This window comes from Urocitellus parryii, chromosome 7 (assembly GCF_045843805.1).
Source record: "Urocitellus parryii isolate mUroPar1 chromosome 7, mUroPar1.hap1, whole genome shotgun sequence".
In the NCBI taxonomy this organism is placed as follows: domain Eukaryota; kingdom Metazoa; phylum Chordata; class Mammalia; order Rodentia; family Sciuridae; genus Urocitellus; species Urocitellus parryii.
Genome location: NC_135537.1, coordinates 130,855,439 through 130,874,551, shown reverse-complemented (window position 1 = coordinate 130,874,551; position 19,113 = coordinate 130,855,439). Strand labels below are relative to the sequence as shown.

The following is a 19,113-nucleotide window of genomic DNA, read 5'->3' as shown; positions in this document are numbered from 1 at the left end:
GGCAATTATCAAGAATACAAAGCAGGGCCCCGGAGATCCATTCCAACTGATTCGCGTGGCCTGCCCTGCGGCTACAGAAGGCGTGGCGCCTCAGTGAAGCCATTAATTGGCAAGCAGGGAGGTTAGGGAAGGCCATTAGGTGGAATCCCACCAGCCAAGCCCACACGGACCCTTGGGCCGAGCACGGGTTCTCAGAAGGGGAAGGAAGCGGTACAGTCCCATCCCCCACAGCGGACACTCCGCCGAGGCAGTCAGCGGCCACCATCCGGGAAAGCTGAAGGATACACCGCCACTCTCCTTCAGAGTGCAACATCAAAACAGGTCGGTGTCATTCAGCTCACCCCCCAGACAGCGGGAATTCGCATAAAATCTCTCCTAGGCTTGCCGGGAGAGGGAGTATCAAGCTGAGCCTCCATACAGACTAGGGGGAAACCAGAGACACCTGACCTCCAACCCCTCCTCCCAGTAGCAGCCAAAAGGAAACCTGGCTAGCCAGCGCTGGGGGAGGGGCAAGCAGAAAAAATCAAAGTGATAGAGTGCCAGGGATCCCAGCAGCCTGCAGCAGGGCCCCGGAGATCCAGGCCAACTGATTCGCGTGGCCTGCCCTGCGGCGACAGAAGGAGTGGCGCCTCAGTGAAGCCATTAATTAACAAGCAGGAAGGTTAGGGAAGGCCATTAGGTGGAATCCCACCAGCCAAGCCCACACGGACCCTTGGGCCGAGCACGGGTTCTCAGAAGGGGAAGGAAGCGGTACAGTCCCATCCCCCACAGCGGACACTCCATCCAGGCAGTCAGCGGCCACCATCCGGGAAAGCTGAAGGATACACCGCCACTCTCCTTCAGAGTGCAACATCAAAACAGCGGACACTCCATCCAGGCAGTCAGCGGCCACCATCCGGGAAAGCTGAAGAATACACCACCACTCTCCAACAGCTTGCAACATCAAAACAGCCAGCAGCAGGAACCGGAGATCCAGGCCAACTGATTCGCGCGGCCTGCCCCGCAGCTACAGAAGGTGTGGCGCCTCAGAGAAGCCATTAATTAGCAAGCAGGGAGTTTAGGGACTGCCATTAGGTGGAATCCCGCCAGCCAAGCCCACCGCCCACGCCCGGAACAGGCCCAGCGACCTGCCAGCATTGTAGTCACGACACCCCAATTGGAATAGGGACAGAGCAGAGCCGCCTTCCACTCCCGGAACAGGCCTAGAGAGCCGCCAGCGTGGTAGACACGTCACCCCAATTGGAGTAGGGGCACAGCCGCCGCCCGCACCTGCAAGGGAGACTTTTCAAGTATACAAGAGCAACATAAATAAATGGGGGTAAATTTCAAAACACAACAGTTGCACCAAGCAGAAAGAAACGCGAGCAGTATGAAAAGACAAGGAAAGAAAGGACCACAAGCAATGCAGGTCAACTCAACTTTAGAAGAGGTAATAGCTGCAACAGATGGAATATCAGATAAAGAGTTCAGGATACATATGCTTCAGATGATCTGGAGTCTCAAGGAAGACATGAGACAGCAAAATCAGACAATGAAAGATCACATTGACAAACAAATCCAGGAAGTCAAAGATCAATTTCACAGGGAGATAGAGGTAATAAAAAACAAACAAATTGAAATTCTAGAAATGCAGGAAACAATAAACCAACTTAAAAACTCAATTGAGAATACTACCAGCAGAGTAGATCACTTAGAAGAGAGAACATCAGACAATGAAGACAAAGTATTTCAACTGGAAAAGAACATAGACAGCTCAGCAAGTCTGCTAAGAAACCATGAGCAGAACATCCAAGAATTATGGGACAATATCAAAAGACCAAATTTAAGAGTCATTGGGATACAGGAAGGCACAGAGCTCCATTCCAAAGGAATAAACAGTCTATTCAGTGAAATAATACGAGAAAACTTCCCAGAATTGAAGATTGAGACAGAATCCCAAATCCTAGAAGCCTACAGGACGCCGAATGTGCAAAATCATAAGAGATCCACACCTAGACACATTATAATGAAGATGTCCAACATATAGAATAAGGAGAGAATTTTAAAAGCTGCAAGAGAAAGAAAGCAGATTACATTTAGGGGTAAACCAATCAGGATAACAGCTGATCTCTCAACACAGACTCTGAAAGCTAGAAGATCCTGGAATAACATATTTCAAACACTGAAAGACAATGGGCTCCAACCAAGAATCGAGTATCCGGCGAAATTAAGCTTCAGGTTAGAAGATGAAATTAAAACCTTCCACAATAAACAAAAGTTAAAAGAATTCGCAGCTAGAAAAGCATCTCTTCAAAAAATCCTTGGAAAAACATTACAGGAAGAGGAAATGGAAAATAACATTGAAAACCAACAATGGGAGGTAGGACAGTAAAGGGGGGAAAGTAGTCAAAGAGGATAACAAATCAGGTTTAGTAACATCAATAAACAAATATGGATAGAAGAACAAACCATATCTCAATAATAACCCTAAATGTTAATGGCTTAAACTCACCAATTAAGAGACACAGGCTAGTAGAATGGATCAAAAAACAAGACCCAACAATATGCTGTCTACAGGAGACGCATTTGATAGGAAAAGATATACATAGACTGAAGGTGAAAGGTTGGGAAAAATCATATCACTCATATGGACCGCGGAAACAAGCAGGAGTGTCCATACTCATATCTAATAAAATAGATTTCAAGCCAAAGCTAATCAAAAGGGATATAGAAGGACACTTCATACTGCTCAAGGGAACCATACACCAACAAGACATAACAATCATAAATATATATGCCCCAAATAATGGTGCAGCTGTGTTCATCAAGCAAACTCTTCTCAAGTTCAAGAGTCTAATAGACCAACATACAATAATCATGGGAGACTTCAACACACCTCTCTCACCACTGGACAGATCTTCCAAACAAAAGTTAAATAAGGAAACTATAGAACTCAATAACACAATTAACAACCTAGACTTAATTGACATATATAGACTATACCACCCAACATCAAGTAGCTACACTTTTTTCTCAGCAGCACATGGAACCTTCTCAAAAATAGACCATATACTATGTCACAGGGCAACTCTTAGACAATACAAAGGGGTAGAGATAATACCATGCATCTTATCTGATCATAATGGAATGAAACTGAAAATCAATGATAAAAGAAGAAAGGAAAAAGCAAGCATCACCTGGAGAATGAACAATAGGTTGCTGAGTGATCAATGGGTTTTAGAAGACATCAAGGAGGAAATTAAAAAATTCCTAGAGTTAAATGAAAACACAGACACAACATATCGGAATCTATGGGACACATTGAAAGCAGTTCTAAGAGGAAAATTCATTGCTTGGAGTTCATTCCTCAAAAAAAGAAAAAACCAACAAATAAATGATCTCATACTTCATCTCAAAATCCTAGAAAAAGAAGAGCAAAACAACAGCAAAAGAAGTAGAAGGCAAGAAATAATTAAAATCAGAGCTGAAATTAATGAAATTGAAACAAAAGAAACAATTGAAAAAATTGACAAAACTAAAAGCTGGTTCTTTGAAAAAATAAATAAAATTGACAGACCCTTAGCCATGCTAACGAAGAGAAGAAGAGAGAGAACCCAAATTACTAGCATACGGGATGAAAAAGGCAATATCACAACAGACACTTCAGAAATACAGAAGATAATCAGAAATTACTTTGAATCCTTATACTCCAATAAAATAGAAGATAGTGAAGGCATAGATAAATTCCTTGAGTCCTATGATCTGCCCAGATTGAGCCAGGAGGATATAGACAACCTAAACAGACCAATAACAATAGAGGAAATAGAAGAAACCATCAAAAGACTACCAACTAAGAAAAGCCCAGGACCGGATGGGTATACAGCAGAGTTTTACAAAACCTTTAAAGAGGAACTAACACCAATACTTTTCAAGCTATTTCAGGAAATAGAAAAAGAGGGAGAACTTCCAAATTCATTCTACGAGGCCAACATCACCCTGATTCCGAAACCAGACAAAGACACATCAAAGAAGGAAAACTACAGACCAATATCTCTAATGAACCTTGACGCAAAAATCCTCAATAAAATTCTGGCGAATCGGATTCAAATACATATCAAAAAAATTATACATCATGATCAAGTAGGATTCATCCCTGGGATGCAAGGCTGGTTTAATATACGGAAATCAATAAATGTTATTCACCACATCAATAGACTTAAAAATAAGAACCATATGATCATCTCAATAGATGCAGAAAAAGCATTCGACAAAGTACAGCATCCCTTTATGTTCAAAACGCTAGAAAAATTAGGGATAACAGGATCATACCTCAACATTGTAAAAGCAATCTATGATAAGCCACAGGCCAGCATCATTCTGAATGGAGAAAAATTGAAGGCATTCCCTCTAAGATCTGGTACAAGACAGGGATGCCCTCTCTCACCACTTCTGTTCAACATAGTCCTCGAAACACTGGCCAGAGCAATTAGACAGTCAAAAGAAATTAAAGGCATAAAAATAGGAAAAGAAGAACTTAAATTATCACTATTTGCAGATGATATGATTCTATACCTAGCAGACCCAAAAGGGTCTACAAAGAAGCTATTAGAGCTAATAAATGAATTCAGCAAAGTGGCAGGATATAAGATCAACACGCATAAATCAAAGGCATTCCTGTATATCAGCGACAAATCCTCTGAAACGGAAATGAGGACAACTACTCCATTCACAATATCCCCCCAAAAAATAAAATACTTGGGAATCAACCTAACAAAAGAGGTGAAAGATTTATACAATGAAAATTACAGTACCCTAAAGAAAGACATAGAAGAAGACCTTAGAAGATGGAAAAACATACCCTGCTCATGGATAGGCAGAACTAACATCATCAAAATGGCGATATTACCAAAAGTTCTCTATAAGTTCAATGCAATGCCAATCAAAATCCCAACAGCATATCTTGTAGAAATAGATAAAAGAATCATGAAATTCATATGGAATAATAAAAGACCCAGAATAGCAAAAACAATACTAAGCAGGAAGTGTGAATCAGGCGGTATAGCGATTCCAGACTTCAAACTATACTACAGAGCAATAGTAACAAAAACAGCATGGTACTGGTACCAAAACAGGCGGGTGGACCAATGGTACAGAATAGAGGACACAGTAACCAATCCACAAAACTACAACTATCTTATTTTTGATAAAGGGGCTAAAAGCATGCAATGGAGGAAGGATAGCATCTTCAACAAATGGTGCTGGGAAAACTGGAAATCCATTTGCACCAAAATGAATCTGAATCCCTATCTCTCGCCGTGCACAAAAGTTAACTCAAAATGGATCAAGGAGCTTGATATCAAATCAGAGACACGGCATCTGATAGAAGAAAAAGTTGGCTATGACCTACACGCTGTGGGGTCGGGCTCCAAATTCCTCAATAGGACACCCATAGCGATAGAGTTAACAAATAGAATCAACAAATGGGACTTACTCAAACTAAAAAGGTTTTTCTCAGCAAAAGAAACAATAAGAGAGATAAATAGGGAGCCTACATCCTGGGAACAAATCTTTACTCCACACACTTCAGATAGAGCCCTAATAACCAGAATATACAAAGAACTCAAAAAATTAGACAATAAGATAACAAATAACCCAATCAATAAATGGGCCAAGGACCTGAACAGACACTTCTCAGAGGAGGACATACAATCAATCAACAAGTACATGAAAAAATGCTCACCATCGCTAGCAGTCAGAGAAATGCAAATCAAAACTACCCTAAGATACCATCTCACTCCAGTAAGACTGGCAGCCATTAGGAAGTCAAACAACAATAAGTGCTGGAGAGGATGCGGGGAAAAGGGCACTCTTGTTCATTGCTGGTGGGACTGCAAATTGGTGCAGCCAATTTGGAAAGCAGTATGGAGATTTCTCGGAAAGCTGGGAATGGAACCACCATTTGACCCAGCTATTCCCCTTCTCGGTCTATTCCCTAAAGCCCTAACAAGAGCATGCTACAGGGACACTGCTACATCGATGTTCATAGCAGCTCAATTCACGATAGCAAGACTGTGGAACCAGCCTAGATGCCCTTCAATAGATGAATGGATAAAAAAAATGTGGCATTTATACACTATGGAGTATTACTCTGCATTAAAAAATGACAAAATTATAGAATTTGGAGGGAAATGGATGGCATTAGAGCAGATTATGCTAAGTGAAGCTAGTCAATCTTTAAAAAACAAATACCAAATGACTCCTTTGATATAAGGGGTGTAAACAAGGACAGGGTAGGGAGGAAGAGCTTGAGAAGAATATTTACAGTAAACAGGGATGAGAGGTGGGAGGGAAAGATTTTGTTTTGAATGCTATTTTGGAGCAAAGAGAGAAAAGATCTTAATTTTTTTTCCTTTAGAATTGATCTGAGGTTTTTGTTTGTGGGTTTTTTAGTTTGACTGTTTTGATTTTATTTGTGTGTGTGTTTGTTTTTGTCTCTTCCTAGTTACCTATTCTTTGTTTTTGTTTTTCGTTGTTGTTATTTTTTGTTTTTTAATCATCAGTAATAACATAATGACATATAACAATACTGGCATTCAATATAAATTTTTCCTAGAACATTCAATATAAATTTTGCCCCTTCAATTTGTAGATTCAAATACACTCTTATTTCTGAAATGTTTTCTCATTGAAATTTGCCTTTAAATTGTTGGTCTTTTCCATTATCTTTCCTTGTTTAGTGACTCCAATTTTACAACTACTGAATATCCTTTGTCTAGCCCTGTTTTTATAATTTTCCCTCTATTTTCATTTCATTTGTCTTTTTATAAAATGCTGTTCCTGAATCTATTTGAATTTTTTTCATTGTGCTGTTTCTAATTTTGCTTTTCTTCCTGTAGTTATTATAAATTTTCTTTAACATTTTTCTTGTCTTCTTCAAGCTCATATTTTAGGTTCTTTTTATTACCTCTTCCCTCAGCTCTTATATTTTTATTCTGTCTTCTTGTTTTATAAAGGAAAATTATTCCTTGAGATTTTTTTTGGATAGATTGAAATGTTTGATCACAATTTTCATCCATTCCATGGCAAGATCCTCCCATGGGCTGAATTCTACCTTTTATTATTTTTCTTCTTTCTTTTCTTTTTCTTGTAGAATCCTTGTATCCATCCTGTGGTTTCTTGGTTTTGAATCCTTGACTGAAGTGAGTTATTGCTAAACTAAATATTTGTAAGCTACTTGTGTCAGGAGAGTCTAAGAATATGTTTTGGCCTAGCAGAAACTCACTTTGTGATTTCAAGTTGGAGAGAATTTATTTTAGCCTTTATCAGTCTATGATCAATGTTGACACATAATTTGGAGCTGTTATGGTATATTTTCCTCTCTCACTTTTAATCTTATGCCTTATCTGTAGTCTGTGTATTAGATTACAACTTGTCTGTGTATTTGATTCTTCATTTAGCCCTTCCTCTGCTTCTTGAATGCAACTCTAAAAAAAATGATGCAAAACTTTGTACCCTACTCTTGTTATTGCAAACAAGTTCTTTCAGTATTGGTCCTTTTGACTGCCCCCTTTTATTCACAGAATTATACTCATCTAGCTCTTGACGGCCATGGATTCCCTCTCTCCACTTCTTACCACTCTCCTATTTGATCTCCACTCTTCTCAAATCTTTCCATTCTATTTTATAGATTGGAGTTTTAGATATTTAATTGTTTCTTTGAAGACAGAATCTATATGTTTATTCTCCTGCTTGGTTTGGTAAAGGATGAGATCTGAGAAGAGAAAGTGCTAGATTTACTCTTATGTATTCAGACCAGAAGTATCCTTCTTGCTTATTTATTTTTCTCAAGGGTTTTAATGCCTCCTAATCCTACAAATAGATTATTTCAGCTAGTGGACGGAAGGAAGTCCAGAGTGGTAAATGTCACCTGTCCTGGTACCTCACAAGAAGTAAAGGTATTGAAGTAGATGTAGTGAAGGAGTTAAATACAGTGTGGCCTGGGGAACAGAAAAGTCCTTTCTTGGACAGAGGGAATTTAGTAGAGGCCTGGGAATACAGAAAGCTTATTTTTGGTTAAATAAGCCAATTTAGAGGACTGATTTATTTTTTTTTTCTTCTTCTTCTTTGGGTGTTTCCCTGCAGGAACTCATGCAGCCGAAATCTGGGGCCAATGGAACAGCAGTTACCGAATTCATCCTGCTGGGATTGGTGGAGACACCAGAGCTATGGCCAGTGATCTTTGTACTTTTCCTCCTTGCTTATGTGGTCACAGTGGGGGGCAACCTCAGCATCCTGGCAGCCATCTTGGTGGAACCCAAACTCCACACCCCCATGTACTTCTTCCTGGGGAACTTATCCGTGATGGACATTGGGTGCATCACTGTCACTATTCCCTCAATGTTGGGTCGTCTTGTGTCCCACAAGCGTACAATTCCATATGGAGCCTGCCTCACACAGCTTTTCTTCTTCCATCTGCTGGTTGGGGTGGACTGCTTCCTGTTGACTGCTATGGCCTATGACCGATTCCTGGCCATCTGCCAGCCCCTCACCTACAGCACCCGCATGAGCCACAGTCCAGAGGATACTGGTGGCTGTGTCCTGGGCTTGTGCCTTCACCAATGCATTGACCCATACTGTGGCCATATCCACACTCAACTTCTGTGGCCCCAATGTGATCAATCACTTCTACTGTGACCTCCCCCAGCTCTTCCAGCTCTCCTGTTCCAGCACCCAGCTCAACGAGCTGCTGCTCTTCGCTGTGGGTTTCATAATGGCAGGAACCCCTGTGGTTTTCATTGTCACCTCCTATATCCATGTGGCAGCTGCAGTCCTGCGAATCCGCTCAGCTGAGGGCAGGAAGAAGGCCTTCTCCACGTGCAGCTCCCACCTCACTGTGGTTGCCATATTCTATGGTTCTGGTATTTTTAACTACATGAGACTAGGTTCAGCCAAACTTTCAGATAAGGATAAAGCTGTTGGAATTTTTAATACTGTCATCAACCCCATGCTAAACCCAATAATCTACAGCCTCAGGAACCCTGATGTGCAGGCTGCCCTCTGGAGGGTGGTCCTGGGGAGGTGGTCACTGGTTTAAGGAAGTCTCAAGTGTCTCTTCTCCCTGTGGGTTTTTTTTGGGGGGGGATAAAGAAAAAAATCCTCTAGAGCCAAGAACTAGCCCAAATAGTACAGAACAACTTCTATCTCCCTGAACTTGAGGACTTTTTGTAAGGGATAATTATCATTTCCCAAAGAAGCCCTACCCAGTTATAGACAATGGGTTTATAGATTCCATCAGGCCAGTCCCTTCAACAAATTATAACTTCAGTTACTGTGGCTTCCCTTTACTGAGTAAAGGTGAAATGTAAGAACATGCAAATGCTTATAGATTCATATCCTAAGTGGAAGGACATAGACTCAGTTATGGTTTGGGTTCCAAAAGCATTTCAGAACTCCCACCCCTGCCGAACCCTGCCAAGAGATCATATTTTTCCCTCAAGTTCAGATATGGCTGTGCTGTTTATGAAATATAACCCGAGAAAGTAAAACAAAACAGAAAAAAAGTAGTTTTTCCTGTGATACAAAGATCTCATGAGACACAGAGAGGCAAAAGGAAAGCTATGCAGCTACATAGTCTCTAATAACTCTAAGTAATATGAAGCTTGGTACAGCTCACAGACATATTTCCAAATGCCAAACTTCATATGTATGATATGTCTTATGATACAGAAATGGATTTCCCGCATCCATCCTTCCCCGTACACGTCAAGTCTTTTGAAAAGAATTAACTATCTAAACATTTTTTAAGTATTTCAGCAATCCCAGATTACTCGTTATGAAATTTCCCCCCTAAATTCTCACTTTTATTGGCCAACCCTCACAGCTGAGACAATCTATAACTATAAATGCAAGTCACATGATGACTAGTTTCTCTAAATTTCCCATTGTCTGTAGGGGAGTATGGCTCTGACCTGGAACATTGGCTCATCCTGCTTCCTGTTTTCCAGACATTAGTCCAGCCACTATTTAGCTCTATCTTCCTTCCAGCATCCTTTTCAGTACTGATGGCCCCTTCCTGGCAACTCTCTGGTGCTATTGATATTTCTTTATTCACTTCTTGAAATCTTTTCTTTGACCTGCACCTATGATTTGGTTTCTCCATGAGATTGGATATGGGTGAAGGGATTTGCAGGATTAAAAAGAGAAGAAGGCAAGAGATATGGAAGAGAGAAGAAAAACAAGATTGGAGATGGAAAGTTTGTAATAAAGTAAAAATTAAAAATGAGGAATAGGGAGGAAACAGGATAGAGTTGCAAGCAAAGGAGGCTGAGAAGAAAGAAAGGAAGTATTGGAGAGGACCAAATGAAGTACCAGAGATGGTGGGGGATTGAGCAAGAATTGGGGAACTGGAAAAGATGACTTAAGACTGTTAAAAGATCAGAGGAGAGAGAAAATTGATGGAAGATGTGCGTTTCCCATACTGTGTTATCTAACAATAACCAGTTCTGGCAGTCCTGAAACCATCATTGTAGACCATATTTTTACTACAAAGAAAATAACATTTTCAGATTTGCTGAATGTGCTAAAGAATGCACAGGAGCTCATTCTCCACTTCTCTAGATTAAGATGCTTTCAGAAAGTCAGGAAGGATTATAAGATGAGAAAAGAGTATTTTGACCTGGATATTTTTAACCAACTTAGATCTTTAATATCATCAAGGTTTGCAACCAACTGCCCAAATTACAATTTTTGCCTGCCAACAGTGTCAAAGAACAGGGAAAACATGGGTCTTTCCTGATTCTCTGAGTCATCAGATAAACTTGAAGGATACAAAAGTGTGAGCTTCCTTCAAGGGTCAAGAAAAGTGTTGGGCCAGAACTGTGACATGACACGGTTCCCAGGTCATCACCTCTACCATCCACAGCATCTGTGACCCTGAATAAGTTCTTTCCCTTCTCTGGGCCTGTACCTGGCAGAAGGCACGAGGTAATCATCACGGTTCTCTGGTTCACTGGTGTCCTCTGGTTGCACTATCCTGAGTGAACAGAAGGGCTGTCTCAATCTGTTAACGCTGAGAGTCGCCATGTCTTCCACCATCAAGTCTTCCCACCAGTATTTGGCCTTGCAAGGAAAGGGAGTATCTTCTCTGCCTGCAAGAGCCCCATGCCTCTAGCATTTTTTTTTCCCATCGGGCCATTCATCTCAGGCCTCAAGGGATGACTCTCTCCACCATCATCACTAGAGCCAAGCAGAGTAACTGGGTTCAGCATCACAAAGAAAATTCCAGCTCTCCATTCACCTTCCAGGATCATAGGGTTTCTTTAACCACTCAAGAGATTTCTTTTCCTTTGTAATTGTTTTCTCCTCTTTTTTTTTAATTCCAAAGTAAAAATATCTCAAGACTTAAGTTTTTCATGGAATATGAAATACAACATGTTGGAAAAACTCACACATTACAGAATGTCATCGCCACCTTCCTACACATAGCCACAACAAAAAAGTAACTACTGTTAAGAATTTGTTGTTAAATTTCCAGAACATACACATGCACAATCATACACCACATACACACACACACTTTCCTAAATAAAAACTTAATGAACATATTTAGCAGTCAAATGTTTTCCAAACATCATAGTGTTTTGCAATTTACTTTTATCTCTCCCATTTCATAGTATAATTCTTTACATAAACCTACAAATCTGTCTTATCCATATTAAAAGCTGATTAATATTCCATTTTATATATATTTAACCAAACTCCATCCATGCAACTAAACTTACATCCTATTTTTGCAATTGCTAAAAATACAGAAATCAATACTTATGTACTTTTCTATACATCTGAAATTATCTCCATACAACTGAAAAGAACAGATGACATGTATGATAAAGGAAATACAATGCAAAATAAAAATTGGGTAAGTATTCTGGCTCTCTTTCGCCAAAATAATACACACCATTTTACATCTTGGATGGCAATGTATGAGAATGCCTATTAGTTTACATCTCTGACTTTATGGGTGTTATATCTTTTATCTTTGGAAATTAGATAAAATATCGGATAATTTTATGATTTAAGTTTCTTTGTTTTTAAGTGTGGTTAGATAGATTTTTATATATGTTTCTGATAGCTGTATTTTTTCTTCTTTGCAAATTGTCTGTAGCTCCCTCCCCACTTTGGGCTAGTTTACTTTTTAAATTTTTGAATTTTTATCTCAATTAAATTTATTTTAACTGTACATAAAAATTGTACATAGTGAAGTAAATGTTTTCATATATGTATATGTAATACTTATAATGATTGATAGAAACTCTTCAGGTTTTAAGATAGTAACTCTTAACCATATATGTTGCAAATATAGTCCCCAATTTCCCATTTATATTTAATTTTGTTTAGAGCATCTACTGCCCAAATTAAGTTTCACATTTCTGTGAACTTCACCTTCTTTGTTCCATGTCATGCTTAGGAAAAAAGACTTTTCCATTTAAATGCTGTATAAATATGTGTCAGTGATATTTTTCTAGTACTTCTACATGTGTCTAAATGTCAAATATTTGATGTATCTAAATATTATTTTGTGTGTGTTCTAATTTTTCAGTTGGTAGTAATTGTCTCATCACAGTAAAATGCAAGCTTGATCACATATATAATATACATGATCTATTTAGCCAAAGAAAAAATATTTGAACTAAAACCAGAACTGCCACCCAAGAAGTGAGTCTGTAGTCAAGCCCAGCCAAGAGAATTAACTGCTGAAATATACAGTCATAAACAGCCAAATTTAGAATCTCTGTAACTTAATATTCAGTGTCCAGAATACAACCCCAAATTTCCTAACATATGAAGAATCAAGAAAATGGAACACATTCTCTAGAAAAAGAAATATAGCAAGTCGAACTTTGAAATGAACTTGAAGTTGAAATTAACAAATATTTATTTATTTTTTTTTTATTTTTATTTTTTTTAAAAGAGAGAGAGAGAGAGAATTTTTTAATATTTATTTTTTAGTTCTTGGCGGACACAACATCTTTGTTTGTATGTGGTGCTGAGGATCGAACCTGGGCCGCACGCATGCCAGGCGAGCGCACTACCGCTTGAGCCACATCCCCAGCCCGAAATTAACAAATATTTAAAGCAGTTATTATAACTACCCTAAAAATCCATGTTATTAAAAAACCATGTTTTCAATTTATGCAAATCTTAGTATAGAAATAGAGATAATTAAAGGAAATTCTAAAACTAAAAAATTATTTCCTAAATAAAATCTTAATGAACATATTCAGCAGTCAAATGGATATGACAGAAGAAAGAGTAAGCCAACTGGAAGATCAAGAAAAATTATCCAAGGTGAAGCACAAAGAGAAATAAAGTTTTTCAAAGGACAAATAAGGTAATATTTTTAAAGTCCAGCACATGAGGAATTAGAATACAAAAATAAAGGCATTTCCAGATCAAAGAAAGCTAAGATAATTTATCATGTATTGCTAATAGAACTGCAAATTCTATAGGAATTCTTCAGGTGAATGATACTAAATGGAAACTCTGATCCTCTCACAGTTATAAGGGGAAGACAAAAATTCAGTAAAAATGAACCAGGAGAGGAGAGTGAAAATTAGGCAGAAAAAAATATTTGAGAAAATAATGGCTAACAATTTTCCAAATTTGAGGAAAGATATGCATGTTATGAGAAACTAAACAAATACAAAACAGAATAAACACAAAGAAGTTCTCGTTAAGATTGAGGCTATAACACAGTACCAGAGCTCTTGCCTAGCAGGTGCAAGGCCCTGGTTTCAATCCCCAGTGCTGCAAAAGCAAACAAATGAACAAAAAATCAAAACAAAGAAATCTACACTAAGCCACATCAATGTCAAATTGTTGAAATCTGAACAAAAAGAGAAAAGTGTTGAAAATCTAAGTAATAAAGACATATTACATACTAGGGAACAATGAGCTAATTCACAGCTCAGTTGCTCATGAGAAATCATGGAACAGGCAGTAGCTAAGCAGATTACAGGCCAGCTGTCCTTGTCCTTCAAAATGTGTTTTTTTTTTTTAAATACTGCTGGGTATTTCAGCAACTCAGGAGACTGAAGCAGAAGAATCAAAGCCAGCCTCAGCAACTTAGCGAGGCCCTAAGAAACGCTACAACAATTTGTCTCAAAATTTTAAAATAAATAAATAAATAAAAAGGGCTAGGTATATGGCTGAGAGGTAAAGCACATTGGATTCAATCCCTGGTACCAAAACAAACAAAAACAATACTGTTGAATATAATTATATACCCAGGGACAGTGTCCTTTAATATTGAAGACAAAAGTAAAGGCATTTCCAGATCAAAGAAAGCTAAGATAATTTATCATTTATTGCTAATAGAACTGCAAATTCTGTAGGAATTATTCAGGTGAATGATACTAGATGGAAACTCTGATCCTCTCACAGTTATAAGGGGAAGACAAAAATTCAGTAAAAATGAACAAAAGACATTTAAAGACACTTTAGCAAGGAAGATATAGAAATGACCAGTAAATATGCAAAAGATGCTCAACATCCCCAGTCAACTGACAAATGAAAATTAAACTATAAGATAGCTAACACTGAGTTTGTCAGAGACTTTTTTCCCTTCACCAGAACATTTCTTATTTTTTTTTCAGTAAATAGAATGTTTTTCCAGACTTTCCCAGCTAACTTAATCAGGCAATGGTTCCTCTGATCCTATATAAGATCTCTAGTATCCTCTGAGCCTTCTAACTCCTTCCTCAGTCTTCTTCAAAAGCCGGGCTGACATCTCCACCATCATCTTTCCAAGCTTCAAGGAAACATCTCAGCAGTTTATTGGGACCATTTCCTGGCATTCTTACCAGGAGGTTAAATCCTGAGCCATGAAAACATGTTCCTATGTCAATTAATTCTCCTTATGTATCTCTACATTCAACCCCATCCCTTGGTCCTCATGATCCACTCTTACAGTTGTTCCTCTGCAAACAAGAGTAACTTAGAGCAGGATGTATCATCAGTGAATCAGTTCCCTACTGCTACTATAACAAATCATCACAAACTTAATAGCTTAAAACAACTAAAACTTATTCTTTCCTGGTTCTGGAAGCCAAAAGTCTGAAGTGACTCCTATAAAACTCATTTTAGAGTGCTAGCAAGGCCAGCTCCTGGAGGCTTCAAGGAGAATCTCTTTCTTGGATCCTCCAGCTTCTAGTGGCTGCTAGCATTCCTTGACTTGTGGCCACAACACTCCATTTCCCACTTCTATCAACACATTGCCTTCTCCTCATCTGTGGTCAAATACCCACTGCTTCTCTCCTCTAAGAACACATGTGAGGACATTTAGGCACCACCTGGCTAATCCAGATAATATCTCCATCTCAAGGTCTCTAACTGCATGGGCTCTCTCTTGTCCAGCAAGGAGGTCCACGAAACAGGGTAGAGGAGAGTGTGGCTGCAGAGTCGTTATTCAAGACCTCCAGAGATCAAGCAGGAAGCAAGTCTGATTGTGCAGTTACCATGTATATATACTCAGGCAGTAGCTAAGCAGATTACAGGCAGCCACCAATACAATTTCCGGCCAGCTGTTCTTGCAGCGACCAATCGAGGGGCCGGCCTGGAGCAAGCACAGGGACTGAAACCCCTAGAGCTGTGCCTACTGGGTAAGGAGTTTGTCACTCAGAGGCCATTTGCAGACAGTAAATTATTTCCTCTTGATTTATTGAATGGGATTTCCTTTCTCATAGAATGCTGAGACCTGATCTTAATTATTTTGGAGGCACTGAGGGAAGTGGATGAAGTTCTTGAGGAAGACAAGAATAACCTCATGAGAGATCTGCTTCAAAGGCGGCATTTGCCTGGTCTTCAGGCAAAAATAAGCTGCTTTCTCTAGGAAGGGGGAAGGTGCTCTGACTTCAGGAAGTGGATTTAGGGGAGTCAGGATAAAAAATTCTCTGTTTATTCACTCAGACACGCCCATCCCAGGACTCGGAGTCTTGCATCTTCCCTACCAGGGCATAGCAGATTTGCCCAAGCTATACACTCAGTCTCCCTTGTAGCTCTGATTTTCAGCACCATGTGCCTATAGCTGCAGAACAGTCATATCTCACCAAATGTTCCATTGGAAGATTTATGGCTTTTACTACAAACCCTGAATTGATAATTGGCTAACCTGAGCTAAGTATTTTTTCTTCCAATGTTCCATCCCTATTCTTAAAATTCTACAGTTTTGATCATTGTTGTGGTTCTCACAACATTAGAATGCTAAAGCTTATATATTAGTGTTTCACCTCCACCTGTCCTTCACCCCTACCTGCCACCAGTGAGTCTTAGTGATTATTATGTTATCTATCACATATTGTCACCAACTCCACCTACCCCAAGCCATGGTGAATATATTCTGGAATTCCACCTCAAGAATATGCTTCCTAGGACTACTCCCAGTGCTGCCGAAGCAGAGTCTAGCACAAGATTGTCAAGGTGTGTGTGTGTGTGTGTGTGTGTGTGTGTGTGTGTGTGTGAGTTTTAGTCAAGAAGTCATCTCAGGGAGCAAGGCTGGGGTTATTTATTTGAAAGATGGTTCCAGGGTATAAGACTGAGTTATGAAGACAGGAAGACAGAGAAAGAAGACCCGTGCCTTACTGTGGGGCACACTACCCCAATCCCTGCTATGTACAGCAGAGACTTAATTGTGCAAGCACATACAGAGTGCCCTCTGGGATTGTGTGAAGAAGCAGGTAAACATTTATCCATTCTTTCCCAGTCCCATTGTCAAGCTGCCTCTGCATCTCTGAGCCCCACCTGTGCTGAGATGGAATACACTCCCCCATTATTCAGGGCATTAGAGGATCCCAGGGAAGAGGCCACACTGTAGGCTTGCAATGACCAGAAGCTTACAGGGAACTGTCCACTCCAGTCATGGCTGAAATAAGATGACAGGCTAAGCAGACATAAGTCAGGACATCAGATGTATCCGCTACAACCTACTTCATAGATTGTGAGGCCTGAAAGGGATTTCCAGACTGTGAAGTTCTTGGTTCCATAACTATGTGCGTAACAGAAACTCGTATTATCAATGCATAGGTCAATGTATTGTCAAATTCCTTCTAGAAGACTAATGAATCTTACTTATTTAAGGTTCACAGCATGATCCACGGCAGAGGATATGTGCATTTCATGGATGAAGAAACTGCGGCCCAAAAGGGTTCAGCAGTTTGCACAAAATAAAACTACTAAAACCCCAAAGAGCCTATCTGTCTATAATATTTTCCCTACTGCACCAGATCTCCCTGGTAGAAGAGAGAATACTCTCTCAGAGAATGGGTGTTGGGTAAGGAATTATTAGTGGGAATAGGTGTTGCTGGAACACCCTTTCACCTTCTCATATCTTCAGTTCATTTGTCTGTGATCTTCATGGGGTCTCTCAATTTCTAAGTGCCTGGCTTAGAGAATTATATTGGTAGACAGCCTCCCAGGAGTCCCACCATGAGATAGCTCTGAGCCACCTCTTCCAAAGTCATTATAGGATCCCCAAGTCATGGTCCCAGTGGCCCCAATAACAAGGCCCTGAGAGAAAGAGGTAAAGCACCACATTCCCGAGGGGTCATTAAGAAGCTGGGTTTGAAGAGGCTTCCCTTTCCTCATGCCTTTTCTCTGGGGCTTCCTCCTCCTCCTCCCCATATCCAAGGAAGTTCTGATATTGACTTGTCTCCATTCTAGACCCTGGTCTAACAGCTAGGAAAGAAGACACTCCTTTAGGAAACCCATGCCTAGTCCCAGTCACCCCTCTTACTCCCTGGGGGGCTGTGAGGATATGAGCAAGGCCTCTAGGCCTCAGTGGCCCCACCATTAAGCAGAGCTTGCATTACCTGCCCTCACTACTCCCTGCCCATGAAGCCAGAGCTAGAGAAAACCTAAATTCCAGAAAGTGCCAGATGTTTCCATGTGTATGAGGGGCTTGTATGTTACCCTTTGTTGTCTCTTGTTTTCCATCCTTCTCCTCTTCCCTGGGAGAGCTAATGTCTGAACACCCTGGAGGATAGCAACAGAGGCGATGTCTGCTTGCTCTTCCCTCAGTTATATTCCTGACATATAGCCGTTCACTTGCTTTCTGGGTGCAGTTCTTTTCTGGAAGAAAACTAACTGGCTTCTATTCCCGTTCCAGGTGAGTATTCTCACAAGTCCTTCCTCTGCTCTTACAAAACAGAGAAGGGGCCTCTGGGGCCATCAGCCCAAACCTAATATTATCCAGGGCGCAATTATGTCCCTGAAAGGGGAAAAAAATGATGTAGGGGGAAAGTTGGGATAATGGGCCAGAGATCCTGGCTCCTTTTCTGGTCTTCTTTGCCCAGAACCCTGTCTCTTGGATGAAGCATGCACTCTGTTACTTTTAGGAGAGAGTATGAGGGGATTTGCAGAGTCCAGTTCACTCTCCAGGGTCTCCTGCATCAGGAAGCCCAGAGGCTTCCCTCCGCTGAAGTCCTGGTCAAGCTTTTCACCACTGGGAGCAAGTAGGGTTGGCGGAGTTCCAGAGCAGGGACTGTTGCTGCTCAGTGAGGGAAGCCCCCTGTGTGGTCATGCAGGAGAGTTCCTCAGCAGGCCACAGGTGAGCCTGTCAGACTCTCTGGATAACTCGGAGGGTCAGAATCCCACATGGACTAAGCAAGCAAATGTCAGGCCATCTGAGGATTGGCAGCAGCTGTCTTGGGGCTCTTCTGTCTGGCTCTGACTCATCTGTCTGTAAGATGGACCCTTCCTAATAATAGGAGCCTTATTTGGGGTAAGATCATATGTCCTGTGAATTGCTACGGGACCTGCTTGTCTCATCAACACAATGGCAGCCCTGCCACCACCTTGCACCCCACCCTCACTCATCACCTCCCTTAATTCGCACTAATCCATGAAAGTTTAGACTAATTCCAATGAGTTCAGAAAGTCCTCCAGGATGACCCAGCTAATACCAATACTCTCTTTTGCTGGAATTACATGGACATTTGAACCATCCGTTTGTTTATTTAAGTCATATTGAGTACCTACTATGCGTAGAATGTGGTGATGAGTCTTTCCATTGAAAGAGTTCATTAGACTTGTGTTCTGTCCTCAAGTCACAGAGAAGGAGGGCAGGTGTGCACAACTGAG

The 19,113-nt window shown here is 40.3% G+C and overlaps 1 pseudogene; it reads left to right on the top strand.

Moving 5' to 3' along the window:
• The first annotated feature begins 8,127 nt into the window (after nt 1-8,127).
• On the top strand, nt 8,128-9,073 carry LOC144256233 (olfactory receptor 3A1-like; annotated as a pseudogene).
• The last annotated feature ends 10,040 nt before the right edge of the window (nt 9,074-19,113 follow it).